Source organism: Microtus ochrogaster, chromosome 5 (genome assembly GCF_000317375.1).
Source record: "Microtus ochrogaster isolate Prairie Vole_2 chromosome 5, MicOch1.0, whole genome shotgun sequence".
NCBI lineage: Eukaryota > Metazoa > Chordata > Mammalia > Rodentia > Cricetidae > Microtus > Microtus ochrogaster.
Genome location: NC_022012.1, coordinates 35,586,311 through 35,604,742, shown reverse-complemented (window position 1 = coordinate 35,604,742; position 18,432 = coordinate 35,586,311). Strand labels below are relative to the sequence as shown.

At 42.2% G+C, this 18,432-nt stretch overlaps 1 non-coding gene across 1 annotated transcript; it reads left to right on the top strand.

Annotated features, from left to right (window-relative positions):
- The first annotated feature begins 3,884 nt into the window (after window positions 1-3,884).
- On the top strand, window positions 3,885-4,046 carry LOC113456146. The gene has a single exon (XR_003377011.1). It is a non-coding gene; the product is annotated as a U1 spliceosomal RNA (small nuclear RNA).
- The last annotated feature ends 14,386 nt before the right edge of the window (window positions 4,047-18,432 follow it).

Sequence of the window (18,432 nt, the reverse complement as noted above, 5' to 3'; positions counted from 1 at the left end):
TTGAATGGATAGTAGTATGAATGATAGGAGTGAAAGTACAAATACCCCCTGACTTGCTGACAGGAGTGGCAAAGCTGGGCCATATGGGAACTTTATTTTTAGCTTTTTGAAAGACTTCCATCCTAGTTACCATAGTGGCTAGACTAATTTACATCCCCAACGGCAGTGTATAAGAGTTCATGTCACCAGGACTCTCACCAATATTTGAAGTCACTTGTTTTCCGGATGCGTTTGTGGAACTTTGTTATTAGTTCTTCTTACTCATTTAACATAATTTTTATTTATACAATTGGAGGTATCAACCTTTGGTGCAATTGTATTTACGATTATTATAACAAATTGTTGTCTTGGTCTCTTTTATAACTCTTGCAGGAGACACTTTTTGTGGGAAGATGTAACACACAGACGTTCACCGTAGAAACCCCTGGCAGATCAAACTAACCAGTGCAGCAAAGTCCACCTTGCTGAACCAGAGATTATATTAGGGCTACTAGTAGGAGCATAAACACAAGGTTGCTTATGGTAGGAGGGATCATTCAATCAGCTGTGTTACTAAAAATCTCACCGCAACAGAGATGATGACTCACGAAAGTGGGAGCCCTGGAGCTCTCTCTGAAAGAGGGACAGGCCCCTCCCACATCTCAGCCAATCAGAATGTTCTCGACTAGTGGTTTATTAATTCTATAAAGCTGGGAAGGGACTTTTGAGAACCTTTCAAGGTTCTTTTTTCCCAGCCATGTAAATTTTTGTTTACCTCCTAGGGGACTATTTCAACTCAGAGAAAACTGCCATATAACAGCACATCTAGTCATCTTCTTTATCACTTCCAGGCTAGCTTTTGTTGAAAGTCTACTTTGTCAGGTAGAAGTATTTTTGGTTTCCATTTGCTTTGTGAATTACTTGCCTCCTGACATTCTTGGTCTGCATGGATCTTTGCCAGTGAGATGTGTTTCTGTAGACAACAAAAAGTTAGACGTTATTTAAATTTAAACAGTTAGTCTTCATCTTTTAATTGGATAATTAAAACCATGTACATTTAGAGTTATTATGAAGAGGGATTCACTAACTTCTTTAACTTTGATGGTTGTTTTTTCTGGTGGCCTGATTGTTTATTCTTTTGTTTCTACCCTATTCCTTTATGAGAATCTGGTGGATTGCCAGACTGGACATGATTGATTCATTCCCAGTACTCCTTTGTTCATCTAATGCTCATAGAAACTCATCCCCCGCCCCCGTATTCTCATGGTTGTGGCTGTCATTGCTCCACCTTAGTGTTCAGGTTTCCTTTATATATCTTCTTCAATGCTGGCTCAGTGGTCATGAGTTCTTTTGTTTGTCCTTGTGTTGAAATGTTTTTCGCTCTTTGTAAATTGTAAAAGTTAAATTTGACTTTGGAGGTAGCAATCTTTTTTGGCAGTTATTCACTTTGGAGGTTTGAAATACATCCTCCCATGCTTTCCTGGATTTCAAGTTTTCTGCTGATTTTTTTTTTTTGTCTTTGTGAATTGAGCATTTTACCCTGAAGTTTCTAATAGCTTCTCTTTGTTTTGCAACTTTGTCATCTTGATTGTTTTTTTGTTGCATTGTGCATTTTCTCTGGTCACATCTATTTTGGGGTTCTAAGTGCCTCTTGTGTTTGAGGGCTTATTTCTTTGTCTAGATTTGAGGAAATTTCTGCCATAGTATGTCAGGCTTTTCCTTGAAGTCTAATTGGATGACTCCATGACACCATTGTTCCTGTATTCTGAATGTCTCCAATTTTAGCATTACGTGAATAATGTTAAGATCTGTCACTAGCCTGAGCAGTAACAGGGTTCCTTGAATGACAGCTATAGTGTCCAATGTCATTTGAGTGTCTACATACTTCACTATATGGTTGTGCAAGGAGAACTCGCTAGGCCACCTTCTTTAAAAAAGGCTTTTAAATGAGTTTGAATTATACGCCATTAGGTGTGACCTAACAGAGTCTAGAGACTTTGGTATGTTGCCTATTGTCGTAATGTAAAGTATTTGGATTCTTTTCAATAGTCTTAATCTTTTGAACTACCCAATTCTCCATTTTCACAATTTTCTTTTTTAATAGTTCTTTGAAATTTTTGTATGTTTTGATCATATTCATCCCCCTCCTACTTCTTTCAGGTCTACCCTGCTTTTCCTATCTATCTAATTTTAGGTCCAGTTTAAAATATCAATAACAAAAAAAAACCATATCAGGTCCAATTTATGATGTCCCCTTACTCTTGGATGCATGGTCTTCCTACCAGGGACCATACCCTAAAAGAGAATGGCTTTCCCTGTCCCAGGAGCCACATGTCAATAGATCCTGAGCTCTGCGTGGGATTTCATGCCTTCCTTTTCTGCCTTAAACCTGAGCAGGTATCATGTATACTGTCACAACCTCTGTCAGTTCATATGTGCTACTTCCCTTTTGTGCCTGAAAAATATCATTTCCTATTAATCATCCACTGTCTCTGACTCTCGAAATCTCTTTCTGCCTCCTCTTCAATGGTGATTGTTGAGATTTTGGAGAAGCAGATATGATACAGATATTTCTTTAAGGACTGAGCCTCCCTCAATTTCTTATTGTCTGCACCTTGGCCAGTTGTGTGTTTTGTGTTAATTACCATCTACTGCAAAGAGAAACTTCTCTGATGAGAACTGAGAAATGCACTAATGAGTTTATTTTCTGGCCAAATTGTTTTTTAAATCTCTCCCCTCTTCTCTTTGCTCCTGGTTCTCATTATAAGCTTGGCTAAAAGCAGCAGCCATAATCATACTGAATGATAGCCTGCCTTGACATCTCTTCTGCTGTATTAACAAGTTTGTTATACTTGAACTCAGCTTTTCACCAGGTCTGAGGGAATGGTTTCTACTTTAATTCTCAATAGTCCTTATTTCCATCTGAAACTGTGAGCTGAGTCTCTACTGTCTGATGCCGAACTTCTCTGAGAACTGCGGGTAAGACCCTGGTCACAATACTCTAGTGCCCCTCTAGCTCACTTTTCCAAACTTCTCTCACAAATTACTCCTAACATCTTCTGAACCACATAGTGAGACACGGTCATAGCAATAACCTCACTTTTTCAGTATCAATTTTTTGTCTTAATTTCTTGACATTGTGACAATATCTAAGGGAAACAGTTGGAAAGAGGAAAGATTTGCTCTGTCTCACATTCTTAGAGGTTTTAGTCCATAGCAAGCCAGCTCTGTCATCCTGGGCTCTGTCACCCTGGCCGTGAGGAATATCACAGAGGTGGGAGCACGTGAGGAAAGTTTTCACCTCATGGTGGCCGACAAGTAGAAAGGCATTAAGATGCCTGAGGTCAATCACAACTGCATGGAACATGATTACAGAACCTACCTTATGCAGCTTTTTACCACCACCCCACTCTAGAGTTTCTACCATGTCTCACATAAAGTCCACGAGCTAAATACCACGTTTTAAACAGTTAGCCCATGGGGGTATCTCCTATTCAAGCCGTCACAGGCAACCAATGTCAAGAGAAGGAACAGTGGCTATCAGAATGGACTTCTCCTTCTGTGACCTGGGTTCCATGGAAGAAGAGGTGCCCTGACACTTGGACCTGAACAGGTAGAGTTCAAGCCTTCTCTGCTATTTATGGTCAATGAAGGTGCAGGGCAGTTAATAACTAGCTCAAGGATTGGCTCTGGTAATACGCACGCATCTCTTCCATCTGACCATCTCTGTCACTTTCCCCTCTGCTCTAGTATTGCCAGACTTCTTGGTCCAGGTTTCCAGAGAAAAGGTCAGGTGTGCGCATGAGTAGCTCCACCCAGACCTCCAGCTCTAACTTCTAACTATTCTATTCTTCTACAGATCCATACTTTAAACTCCCAATTAGGAATGATGTTGAGAGTGTGTTGTGCTTATCTGGCAGGAGAGAGACTGCGATCCTGAACATAGTTTCCTAGGGTGAGACGCATCCATTACACTCTGGGTATAGTGACCCTTTTATCTCCCCAAACACAGGAAACTCAACTACACAATTCGTAGTAGTGGCAGGCAGCATTCATTCTCTTCCTGGTTGTTAGTTATAAAAAGAGAGTCCATTTAACCATGTGAGTGACTGGTATCCAAGTCAATCACACAGAACTCATACTTCACAGCTGACTATGCCTGTGAAATGAAATGCAGATTGGGATTTAAGTTGAGATGTTTGTAAACTGACTACTGAGAAAGAGAAAGAGATGCAGAAAAGAAATTCAGACATTCTGCAAGCTTTTAGAAATTTATTGATCACTCTTGAAAGAATGAATGCCTACCAAAACCCTGGTCCATTCATTATTTTACACTCCATGCATGCCTGCCTTACTATATGACATGTACTTTGACAGGTCCTAAGGATAAAGTAGAAAGTAAATACTATAAAGCAAAAATAAAGAAAGAAACCAAACATCCATAGGTGACAGCTTTCCTAAGATGTTGTGCTTCCTCGTTACTGTCTCTGGGCCCTTGAATATCTGATTCCATAAAAGTAAGCCTATTTTACAGGTAGGCTTATGAGGGTCTAGAATCATCAACTTCTCAAGTTCATAATGAGAGTCAAACACTGTATCAGGATGAGAAGTCCAGACTTTAGCATCACTGATGAGGATTATTGCTTGCTTTATCTTCATGTTTTCTTCCTTTACAACCCACACGAGTGAAGCTGTGCATGAAAGTCTGACCCCACGAGTCGTTGGCTGGCATAGGGTGAAATCATCAGTGCTGACTCAGTCCCATGATCAGATACCCTGTGCATATAACCCATGTCTCCAGAAGTCCATGTGGATCTGGCCATGGCATGTTCTACCAAGCTGTGGGCTGCACTTTGAGACTACTGTCAGAGACATTTATGCCTGGGACCAGTACTCTAGTCCTGAGCAGGGCAGCGTCAATTCCTAGTAATGCCTTGCTTTTGTTGTTGGGTAGAAGAGCAGTAAGGAATTCCAGTTATCACAATACCCCCCTTCCGCTAAATCACATAATACAGTCGTTATAATTTGGTGACTCTGTGGTCCATTCTAGCTGGGCTGTTTTGTAAGGTGTAGTCACTTACCATGTGAAAGAGTCTTCAAAGGCCAAAGGATAATTTCTTGATGAAAGCTGGCTCCCACACTATCCCTCAACTCTAGCATGCACCCATGACCTTAAGGACATCTACCAGTGATAATGGCAGACTTGTCATGGGTCAAGTCTTGTGTAGATGCCACAATCAGAACAGTGGAAGTTCTCACTAAGGACTTTCTCACTTGGATGAATCACAGAGGTGTTGAAGAAAAGGTAGATTTTATGGTCATGTTGATGTGTTCCTTATTCTTAATATAACAGACTCTATTTCCCATAGGGTATTTATTGGGCATTCATTTGAGTTACACTTTCTAGAAGAGGTCCACCATGAAGCCTCGTAGGCATCAGAATAACCCTTACATGGTGCAGATGGTTCACTATGTCTGGTTTCCATATTCTACACTAGTTTCTCCTGTAGCTGAGCTTGAATCTGCCAGCAAGTACTGTTAGGCTTCAGGGGAGCTGGTGTGTGTGTAACCATCCTAGCACAGGCCTCACACCCTCTAGAAACCCATATAGTTTTGCAAAGAGCTAAGCAATTAATGGAGGGATAAAGGAGTTTAAGTTTAAAAGTGTTTTAATATTATTCTTGTTCAGGAAGGTTTTCCTTGCTACAACAACCTCACTAAAGGACCCTAAGACAAATGTGTTACCAAAATACTCTATATTATGCCTTCCTAATTCCTATGATCACAGTAGAAAGAAGGGACCAGTGAATCAAAACATTATATAGGAATGTAGAAATTAGAAATGAAATTATATTAACACTCTCAAAATATATGTGACTTATGGGAAATATTGACTTTAGATGACAGAAAAATGGGAAGAAGTTATTGTAGGCAGGAATAAAAACAGACCAAAGGCACAGAGGTGAGAATGAACTCATAAGTGTGTATGATAGAAACTAGTTAGGCTACAGGTCTTAGAAATGCTGGGAATCATGGGAGAACAGTTTGTGTGAGGGTGATATTAATGGATGGAAGACTTCAGTGTCAGACTCAAGATATGTCATTACTGCCGCTGCCTTGCCTGGAACTCGACTCAGAATACACACTTGGTAAATGCTTATTGGACAAGTTAAGGAATCAATGAATGGACTTATAAACAAACAGTTACAGGAATTAATTTTATGCACTAAAATAGAATTCTGGAATGATGGGAAGGTCAGAAATATGAAGCTAAGGCACAATACATTAAAGATTTATAGTGGACTCTGCCTGGACCTTTCCCACTGGATGCTACTTTTCAGTTAAGGTGTGAAAACTTGTGGGTCATTGTTACGGTGATATTGAAGTCATGAGCTGTATTCAGCTTCCAGGACAACTTATATCAAGTCTGAAAAGTAAAATACAGGGCCGAACAGTGGGTTTGACCCTTGAGGAAAGGATAGAAAAGTAAGATAGAGGAGAAGTATGAAGCTAGGAAAAGCAAGAACAGTGGTGCTTTTCAAAGAGGTGAATAGAGAAACAGAAGCAGCGTGGTGATGCTCACAAACAGGGTGTGTGGGAAAAGATGTCAGATAGCCAGGGACAGCAGTGGAATCTGGCTGGAGAACATTCTGCTGGCAAATTATCAGGACACAGACAGCATCAGAGCCAAGGAGATGGCTCTTGGGGTGAAGAAGCACTTGCAGAGGGTGATTTGAAGCATGTGTGTGAGCCACTAATAAAGAGATGAAGAAATGTAGAAATAACTCAGACTTGGGCAAAGAGTATAAAACTGATTTAGAGTCATCTTCATAATTTAAGCAGCTCTCCCAAGCTACAGTGGAAGGAGCCAACTCCAAACAAGAGGAAACCTAAGACACCACCTAGAAAGGAAATCACTGAAAACAATGAGACACTTAAAAGAGAAAGTCAGTGTCTCTATTGGTTGAATCTTGACTATGAACACTGACGGGTTTAAGCTTCCTTTCCACACTCTTTGTCCTTTGATGATACTCATTTGTGACAAGAGTAGGGGAGAAGAGAGAACCTTGAGGATGGAAACATGTCCCAAGATGATAAAAGGAGGAGAAAGAAATCTGAGAATCCCTGGGGTCTGCAAGAAGAGGGGAGAAGACATGAGCAGGAAGTAATTTAGTGACCCTAAACACTGGTCTCAGGCTTATCTGTCTGCCTTCATAACCGACAATAAGGAGACGTGTTACCACTGTGAGTGGCCACAGGTCTTCCCAACTCTATAGACACACAGACAAGTTTCATCTTTTCCATTCTCCAGTCTTTTTCTTTTGAACAAAATTCTCAGTCCTCAGTTCCCACCTACAAAGTAACGAGAGTAAATACAGTGGTGGTGACGATGTAATCCACCTTTCGTGGTTACTGTGCAGGTCACGTGCCTAACACACGGTTTGAGCTTTTCCTGAGTGTTGGTTTGGAGAAAGGATGGTTCTTAACAAAGAGGCATTAATTTTCTGACCCAGTGGTCCACTGGAGAGGTAGTATCCCCAGCACCCATTTGTAGAAGTCCTAGTTGTCTGGGCTACTGAATAAACCTTGGGTAGTAGAATATTCTGTATGCCAGGTCATGGGCCGCCTCTGTCAGTAGCTTTCCGACTAGTGGGCAATCTATGGGGTGCCGCTTAAAATCCAGAAACTCAGATGAGACCCAAAGGAGAGAAATCTGCTAATGAGCCCATCAAGTTAAAGAGGTAAGAGTGTTGCCTTCTGACCATCTGTCTTGTTCTGGCAGCGCGTGCTGTCCAGATCCCAGGCCCCGTGTCTCCTCCAGAACCTGCCAATGCCATCGATTTCTATTAATCTGATGAAGCATTCATCACCCCAACAACCAACCTGCCACTGTTTGCTTAGCTTGCATGAAATCAGAGCCCCACAAAAATCAATGTGTGAAATCTTTGTATCAACATATAAGAAATCCAGAGGTTTATGCTGGCAGATTCAGGATTTGAGACAGATTAAAACTGACAAACTGGCACGTTCTGTGGTGGAGGCAGTGATGAGGTGTGGCACCATGTCAGAGATTTGGAAAACGGCCTACTAAGAAAGATATGAATGACCGTGGTAGGGGAGGGAGGATGATACCGTTGGACGATCAAGAGGATGTTTGAATTTTCACAAGTTCTGATGGCTTATGTTTCAGAAGTAACTTGAAATCAGTAAGGCTGGCACAGCACAGCCATTCCCTAGGAACTTGTGAGTAAAGATGAATTGTTAAATGGCTTGAGCGAGGTCACTCTGTGCAGAGGCTATGCCAAGACAAAATGGCGGAAGCTTGGCACCTACTTGCAGCAGCCGCTGAACAGCCCACACTAGGAGAGAATCACCTCTTGAAGGCCGCATAGCTTCTTAAGACATGAGCATGGGGATTTTTCCCATTCAAGTATCCGGAAGTCAGTGTGAGGCTCTGGCTTCTGCAGGAGCCTCAGGAGGGTGCATTGTTAGAAGTTCCACATGGCTAACTCTGTGCACTTCAATTTGTAAGCCATGTCTTCACCCTGACCTCAAGAGTCCTTCAAACAAAAGCAATGGCCAATGTAATGATGAAGAAAAATCTCTCTTCTAAAGGCCTACTCTTGACACTCTATTCTCATCAGAGAAGCACAGCATTCCAAAACCATGACAGAAATTTATTTTTTTTAAATTTTGATTCCCGTGTCTCACAGCAGACTGTAGGCCATCTGCTTCCAATGCCATGGGACTGTGGAGTGCATGCTTCAGGAATACAAACTCTCCCTTTAAGAATAGTAGCCAAGAAAGGTAAAGAAGTTGCTCCTGAAGGAAAAAAAATGAATCTACAGCAAACAAGTCAACAGTGAGTCTGGGGATGGAGTGTTACAGCTGAATGCTTGCCTGGCCAGTACTCCCCGGTGCCACCCGTACACGTGTCAAAACCAAACGGAAATAATCCAGGAGCAATCATGGAAGGTGATGTAAAGAAAAGAGAGTAAGCAATGGACTCAGGCTTGAATTTGAATCTTGTACCTGGCACGTATTGACTGTAGATTAGTCTTCTTTGTGGATGTAAGACTCTAGAGGAGTTTTTTCTTGATTGGTATTTGGTGAGAAAAAGAATATAAAAGGTCTCGCCTCTTGCGAAGACACAATAAGTAGCTGTGCTTCCTGTCAGATCATCTGTCTATGCCTCACCATCCTAAGATTGTACATTCTAGAAATAAGACAGTTGGAACTACATTGACTATCAATGGATGCATGATACATAGAAGCCAAAACTTTTTCCTTCTCAGAGTAATAGGGGCATGACTGAACAAGCAAGATTGACCTTTGCTGTCAGCTGCCAATGTGTTGTCACTTGCCATTGGCTGACGGACTGGCAAACCCTTTTCTCATTGGTTCCTTTTGTGTGGGATGTCAGTTTTGGTACCTGTCTACCAAAATCAACAGCAAACAATAGCATGACATTTGTAATTTGGACAGGACTTAGGCAGGAAACCTTACCTCAGTTCTGTTCTGTGTCACACAGGACACATCAACTAAGGGCTGAAAGATCTGTTGCAAGATGGCTTCCTCAGATAGCTAGTACCATTGCAATCCATATTAACAGGGAGCTCAGCTGAAGTCCATTTCTTTCCTCAGGGTCCTTTCTATGTGGCTTGCTAGTTTCCCTCACCATGTAACCTCTAGCTTCCAATGGCCACATCTTGAGACAAAGAGAACCAGGCATAACTTGTATTCTTGTTTCTGACCTGTTCCTAAAAGTCCCATAGTACCCTTTGGTCATACCCTACAATTCAAAACAAGCCTTGCCCAGGTTCATGGGAGAAGATATGGGCTCCACCTCCTTATGTGAAATCACATGTTCCTGGAGGACTGTCCATGGGAAAATTTTTGTGGCCATCTTGATAAGTATATAATCTGTCTTATCTCTGATTACCACTTAATTCAACGCTTCATTGCTTCGTTGCCACAGCTAGGACCTGTTTCTTCCTCTTCATTTGCTTTGCCACGTGGACTCTTCTTACACCCTAAATAGTGAATTCCAACCTAAAAGTGGGAAAGAAAATTATGATCTCCTCCCTATCCTATTTTGTTATTTTTGTTTTCTGTCAACTTGACGCAAGCTGGAGTCATCTGGGAAGAAGAACCTCAGTAGGGGGAATTCCTCCATTCAGATTTCCTGTAGGCAAGTCTGTGGGCACATTTTCCTGATTGTGATTGATATGGAAGGGTCAAACCTACTACTGGGTGGGGGTAGTGACACTCATGGTGGGTGGCTTTAGACAGTATAAGAATGCAGTCCAAGCAAGTCATGGGGAACAAGGCAGTAAGCAGTCTTCCTCCGTGGTCTCTGCTTCTGTTTCTATCTCTAGATTTCTGTCTTGAGTTCTCATCCTTACTTCCCTCAGTAATGGACTGTAACATGGAACTGTAAGTAAAATAAACCCTTTCCTCCCTAATTTACTCTTGGACATAGTGTTTGCTACAGCAATAGAAAGCCAACTAAGCAGAAAAAAGTAACGACATCTTGAATTTTGCAGGAAAATGGATGGAGCTAGAAAACATTATTTTGAGTGAGGTAACCAAGACACAGAAAGACAATTATCACATGTACTCACACATAGGTAGTTTTTAAACATAAAGCAAAGAAATCCTGCCTACAAACCAGAATCCTAGAGAACTTAGACAACAATGAGGACGCTAAGAGAGACTTACATAAAGCTAATCTACATGGGAAGTAGAAAGTAGAAAAAGACAAGATCTCCTGAGTAAATTGGGAACATGGGGACCTTGGGGGAGGGCTAAAGGGGGGAGGGGAGAGGCAGGGAGGGGAACAGAGAAAAATGTAGAGCTCAATAAAAATCAATAAAATAAGATTTAAAAGAGCCAACTAAGATAACCCCGATCTCAACTTCTTTCTAAAACCCTGTTAGACTTCTATTGTCCATTGGAATAAGCTTCGGACCTCTACACCCAAGTACTTAGCGATTCCATGTTTTACAATACGGATGTGACTTTGAAGTCTATGCTCATCTAAATTGGCATATACATACTGACAGCTCAGCAACTTAGACTGCATTTTCCTTCGCAGAGGTAAACTTTTGAGATGGAACACCCACAGTCTTAATACACTCCAGGGCCTGTCAGACATGGCTTAAAGTTGCAACTCTACCTTTAGCTTCTGTAAATGAGTTTAGAAGCTCTATCTTGCAAATAGCACAGTGCCTGGTGAAGATTGGACTCAAATAAAACATGGCTCTCTTTCTCCTTTTCTATTTTCTTACCTATTTGGGGGCAACATTCTTTCCTGAGTCCCAGACCAGAGCCTCTGTGTGCTACTAGTGGGCCATGCAAGAACAACATTTGGGGTGATGAAGCCTGTGAAACCCACGACTTCATTTCACCAGGCACAGAAACCCACATCATGACTTGGCAGCATGGAAGCACAGGCTGGATTTCCCACAATCCTTTAGTCTGGGCACCTTAACCAGCTTATCATTCAGCCACAAGTGATGCATGCCTTTGGAAATAACTGTGGCCTTGTGGTTTGCGTTCCTCTGGGCTGGGCAAATGTCAAGTGCTCTTTTGCCACAGTCTGTATGAGCACCCAGTGGTTTCCCTCTCTGGCTCCTGACTGTTTAAAGTTTATGTAAAAGTTTCCCACCAAATTCTAACAGCTTTTCTTGCTACTTCTGCTATTTTGCCTTATCAGTTTGCTTATCAATTCATTTAAATGTACTCCTTTCCAATTGGATTCCCATTTAGTAGATGTTTTACTTAATCAGTCAGTAGGAAGTGTCCAAGAATTGCAACAGTTCCATTTCCAAGAATTCGTGGAGTCTTAGAAAGGTCATTTCTCCCATCTAAATCAGAAAGAACAGGTCCATGGCAAGCAAGTCAAGTCATTAGATTTAACATTTCTGGGAGTTAATTCATACTGATAATTGTTCAACATCACAGTACATTCAGTTTTAATTGCATTATACCAAAGTGAATCTTTATTCTGGGGTATTTTCTACTTTAAGGCATCTCTCTGAAATCACATAAGCAATCTGCCCATGGTCTCTCCTGTGACAAACTGTTACACACCATGGCTTCTGGGGATAGACAGTGTGGGTTCTCACTTCCAAAGGCCAGCATGACCTTTCTGCTGGAGGTGGGGGCTAAGAATGGCAGCTTACCTTGTCTTCTTCCCCAAGTCTCAATATTTCTCTTTCTTCTTCCATAAGACCTTTCCTAACTTAACTTCATTCGACTTGCCCTGTTCGCTCCAGAATATGATTAGTTAAACCTTTATTTAGCTCCTCCTATCTGACTGCTCCTTCATCATTACTTATGTTGTTGACATTTCACAATAAATCTGTGAAAGTATGATCCTTCTGCATCTAAAAGGATAAAACTGAAGCTTGGTGGGAGGGAGCTTGCCCAGGGATGAGCAGTGTTGAGTTCCAGTCTGGGCTGGGCAGCAGAACTTTCTGTCTCCCAGACCTCCCGTGACCACCTTCCTGCCTCACCTGGCTTATTCCTGTCTTGCTAAACAAATGCTCTAACTAGTGTCACAGTTTACAGGGACAGACAACTTGATCTGATCTGTAGTTTTCATTGAGCTTTCATGTTCCTTTTCTTCTGCACTGGCACTGCTGTTTATTACAGTAAGGTCTGCAAGGGCAGAACGCACATGGTTAGCAATCCTTGGAAAGGTACTTTTGTACATTAGAAAGGACGCCAAACCTGCAATTTCATAATTTGAAGGTCAACCCATGGCTTCTTTTCTTACCTTTGATGGAGCCATCTTTTTTTATCTTTAAAAAAAATAGAGTTATGAAGCCGTGCATGACACATGAGGGAGAATTCCAGCACTTCGGAGGCAGAAGCAGGAGAAGCAGGAGTTCAAGACCATCCTTAGCTACATAGCAACCTTGAGGCTAGCCTGGGCTACCTGAGGTGGTGTTTGAAAAACAGTCGATATAATTGCCAGGAGAAGCTCTATAAAGACATTCCCAGCCACCTTTCAAAGCCCCTGTCTGAGCATTTTACTCTTAGAAATGGATAAGTCACATATACTGACTTCAGAGTCCCGGGAGAATAGTGTCCCCCAAAAGTACTTCTTGTCCCAGCTTCAGAGCAGCTTGGTGTGTGTGCTGGCCTGAGTTCCTGCTGGGTGGTAAGAGCCAATCAGCAAAAGCCTAGAGCCGTTCCTCCCCTGAACAATGGAAATGTGGAATGGTGTGACTGGCCTGGTGCCAGGCAGCTGTTCCGTGAGTCCTTGGAGGATAGCGATGGTCTCATATTGCAGAGAGGGATTTAGTTAAACCTAAGGAAGTATTTCCTGAGTATAGGCACCGTGAGACTCTGGAATGTAAGGTTAAGAAAGGCTAGAAAGCCTTTCTTTGGGAATCTTGAGAAAAGAAGGGGGGAAAACACTCTCACAATCAATCTACATGAGGGCTGTGTTGCCAAGAGGTGGAAAGATGGATTCATTGCTTTGGGAGCAAGAAGTCGTCGGTATTGAGAAATGAAGTCTGCCTCTTGTCTCCTCTCGCCTTGCATAATAGAGAACTCCAGTGCTCCTGAGAAACACCACGGGCCTCACCTGCTCTGATAATCACCCCACACCCCTTCCCTCCCCTTTCCTAGCATCTGCTTCAGCTCTTCATCAGCATCCTGTGAGTGTGCTGACTGTGTAGCCTCTGGTTAACTCAGGAAATGGTGCTCCCAGGAGCAAGAGACCAACCCCGGTGAAAACTTCAGGTGTTCAAACAGACTGTGGAATGCACCGTGGAAATGTTACTGGAGCGGCCTTCCCAGGCTTGCCTCTCTAAGCAAGCAGCCCTTCACTGTGGGTTTTTCTTTGCGACTACATCCCCGGCTTTCCATCTGTTCATTAACAGCGAATACACCGTATTGGCTTTGTGAGTAAGGATATACAAAGCCTTGTACTTCATTGCCTTATTCCTGCCAACAGAAAATACATGTAATTAAAAGTCATTGGAAAATCTTCCAAACGAAAGATAAATGAAGCTTTTGAAAGGTTCAGTATATGTGAGGCCTGGATCCACAGAATCATTAACCTTTAGAATCGTAGAGGTTGCCAACACAACCGGAAAAGAGCGTGGCTTTCTAGAAACAATGTGGCGAGCATGCTGGAGAAATTTCCAGCCCCACAGTAATCACTCCCAAGCAACTTCACTCTTTCAAGTGTCTTCAACCTTCTGAGCATCTCAGATGGTTCAGGCTGGTGTTGAGAAGGATGTGCTGATGCTGCAATTTAAGCCCAAACTCTCCGTTTCCAAGACTTGATCTTTATCTACCTCAAGGTCAAGATCACTTAACAGTGGTTTTAGTTCGTGGAACAGGACTGTTTGCTGGTTTCTTCACAAAAGCATTAAAGTCGGGACTCTTGGTGTAGGAACTTTGGAAAGTTTCAGCAGCCTTTGAATCTTTGAAAGGCTATGAAACGCGTGCTCAAACTAGAGGTCAAAAATCTGTTTTTCAAAATGACTGAAACTAGAAATGCTTTAGAGTTCAGATTTTTTTTAAAAAAGTTGGAGTGTATATGTGTGTGTGTGTGTGTGTGTGTGTGTGTGTGTGTGTGTTGTAGATACAGATATCTTTGGGACAGCAACCATGCCTAGCCATATAGACATTGTGTATAATGTGCACCTTATATACATGGTCTAAAGATAGTTTTATATGATACTTCCCATAATTTTGTATATAAAACCAAGTGTCACAGAATTTCCCCTGGTAACTCCATGTCTGTGCGCCAAATCTTTTGAATTCTGGAGCATCCTGGATTTCTTCTTTGGATAAGAGACACTCAAGCTGCAGTGTGTTTAGTTGCCTATTTCTGGAGAATGTTGAAAGCTTTCTCCATCTTCTCTTGGTCGGGGGAGAAGAGGTCATGATTATAAAACATAAACAACCATTGCCTTAAAAGCAAACTATGTTCAACTTACCCTTGCCAACCAAGCACGAGCCTCCCAGTTACAGAGATCTCCTGGCACTGGTTTGCCAAGGGCAGCCCTTCCTCTTCCTACCGTCAGTTAAGCCTTTATCCATCCTTTATCGTCCTGCTATCCATTGTAGCTTTGGCCAAGCAGGTCAAAGGGTTAATCAGTTGAAGCAGAAGGACAGGGCAGATCTAAAGGAATATTCTCCAGGCCCTAAATAGTCTCTTGACACTCTTTCCACTCCAAGTTTCTAGAATTCAGTAAACCACAACCTTGAAAGGGAAGTTACTGACCATGTCACAGGCATTCTGTTTCTGTTTCCCTTTCAAGGGAAAATGGTATCCTCATCATTTTCCTGGTTTAGGAATCTGACAGGTAGAACAGGGCATGCAATGTGTTTGCTGCAGATCCCCTAGCTGGGATCTGGGTCAGGATGGTTAGGTGCGATGCCCAAAATTGGTCTTTGAAAATTCAGCTGACATTTCTTTGCTGCAGATCAGCTGTGTTCCATCCTTGTTGGGAAAGGCTCCATGTTAGTTATTGTTGCTGTTTTCATTGCTACTGTGATCAAAACACCGTGACCGAAAGAGACTTATGAAAGAAAGGGACTTTCCTGGCTTACAGTTGGAAAGGGAGAGACCGTAGCGGTGGAGGCTGGACGTGGAAGAAAGCAGCTGGAGCCTAAGATCGAGAGATCATGTCTGCAAAGGCCAGACACGAAGTAGAGAATGAAGTAGAACTTGGGTAAAACTGTAAACACTCGATGCATCTCCCCTCCCACTCACCAGTCATTGCTTCCTCTAGTTTTCCTCAAATAGTGCCACCAACTGGGATCAAGTTTTCAAATAAAACTTTGAAATCAAGTTTGAGCAATAAGGATCATTTTTTTATTCAAATGACCACAAACTCAACAAATTCTCATCACAAAACATTCAGGAAATATGGGACACAATAAAAAGACCAAACCTAAGAATAATAGGAATAAAAGAAGGAGAAGAGTCACAGCTCAAAGGCCCAGAAAATATTTTTAACAAAATTATGGAAGAAAACTTTCCCAACATAAAGAAAGAAATTCCTTTGAATATTCAAGAAGCATACAGAACACCAAACAGACTGGATCAAAGAAAAACATCCCCTCACCATATAATAATCAAAACACAAAATACACAGGTTAAAGAAAGAATATTAAGAGCTGCGAAGGAAAAAGGCCAAGTAACCTATAAAGGTAAACTGATCAGACTTACACCTGACTTCTCTATGGAAACAATGAAAGCCAGAAGGTCCTGGATAGAGGTACTGTAGAAACTAAGAGACCATGGATGCAAACCCAAACTACTATACCCAGCCAAGCTGTTGTTTACTATCAATGGAGAAAACAAGACATTCCAGGATAAGAACAAATTTAAACAATACATGGCCACAAATCCAGCCCTACAGAAAGTAATAGAAGGAAAATTGCAACCCAAGGAATCCAACATTGCCTACACTACCTACAATAACTCAAGCATCTATGTGTCTTTTAAACTGGCATCTCCAAAACTACTTTCTAAACATATTTTATAGCCCTACCGCAGTTTACCCTCCCTCCTCTCCTCCCAGCACCTCCCCCACCTCCCTCCTGTGTCCTTCTCATCCACTTCTCATTTTCTGTTCAGGAAAGGGCAGGCCTCCCATGGATATGGACAAAACCTAAATATCAAGTTGCAGTAAGACAAAGCACCTCCCCATGTATTAACCGGGCAAGGTGACCCAAGATGAGGATTAGGTTCCCCCAAATCAGTAAAAGTCAGAAACAGCCCCTGCTCCCACTGTTAGGAGTTCTACAAGAAGACCAAGCCACATAACTGTCACACATATGCAGGCAGGCTCCCTGGTTGTCATTTCAGTCTTGGTGAACCCCTGTGAGTCCTGCAACCACTTGTTTTTTTCTTTTTCAGCAGAAGGGGTGTGAAGAGAGGGCGGACCTTCAGCATTTTTGATATTTGGGAGTCCTATTGCCTTTTGTCTTCATCAGAAAGTTAAGAATTGATTTGACTGTTTTTTCCACCTGCTGACTCTTTTCCCACTAAGTTTTGTTAGGAACAGAGTTTCCAAAACAACATTGTCACCAATAAGCTCTTGTAGTGGGGACACTCCACTCCATCTGCGTCCAAATCTTCTCCTCCCACTGGGCATCGTGTTCTGAATATGGAGGACACAGGGTGTCCAAGAAATGACAGAATCTGTAGTCACAGTCCAGAACCACAGGCACAGGAGATCAGAGGAAAGTTACAAGCAACCCCTGTTGCTTACTGGAAGAAACTACAAAAGCCTAACATGAGGGCGGCATCAAATAAAGTAACTTAATTATTAATTAGCTAATTTGTTCAAAAAAATGTTACCGTTCTTACCATGTAGACAGTTCCACAGCACCGCATGAGCCACAGTGGGAGAGTCTGTCCTCAAGGCGTGCACAGAGTCTTTGTGCACAGAGCCTGGAAAGCTGAAATGCAAAGTGCTCAGGGATAGCTAGGCACAAATAGCAACCGCTGTGGAAATCTCAAAGGGGGAAAGGTCTTTGGAAATGGGATGGCCGCGAAGAGTTGGGGGCTGAGACCAGCGTTGTTTAGATAGACAAAATTTTAGAGAAGTAAGTAAGGACAATCCTGAGCCAAGAGGGGAAATGGGCACAGCTGTGAAACATAGGGTAACCCTAATCAACCCAGAGTTGGTACAGAGCCGGTGTGAAAGATAGCGATATACAGAGGGTTCAGAGGGTTCAGATATCCTCATGCAGGCAAGCACTTCCAAAACTTGCCAGTAGAAACAACTTTCAAGTGCTCCCCACATTCTTCTCATTTTCCCTCCTTCTCGCTATCACTTTTATTCATTTTGCTCATGATTTTTGAATAACGGTAGGTTATTTCTAAGCTTCACCCAACTAGAAACACCATATATGTCCCATTCAGGGCTGAGCTGTGGGGTGGATTTGACCTTCATTTTCTTCTATGCCATTTCTTTTATCTGGCTTGGTAATTGTCCTATTTCCTTCTTTATTTTTTAACATGTCTGCTACTAATTTACCTCCAGACCCCCTGAAGGGCAATATTGTCTTCTCTGGGCTTTTGTACATGCATAGCAAGGTTCTACATGAGGAATAGGTTCCTCATGTCTCACATGTCCTCGGAGAACTTCTGTAATGTCCCGAGCCTGCGCTGCTTGGGTGCCTTTTTCTACGTCTGTTGCAGGTATCTCAGCATTGGAAACTTCACCCCACCCCTGGCTGTTTCATTCTTTATTGGCTTTTATAATTTTCTGCATCTTATGTATCCCCTTTGGTAGGGCATACCCCACTCTTAGGAGTAAGTATAAAGAGATTATTTTTTTGAGAGCTTTGTTATCTGGAAACTTGGGCTTTACTTGGTCACTTCACTCACTGTGAGGACAGAATCTTTAGACACAAAGCATTCTCTCTTGGGATAGTGAAGGGGGTTTTCTGACAGCTCTGACCTGC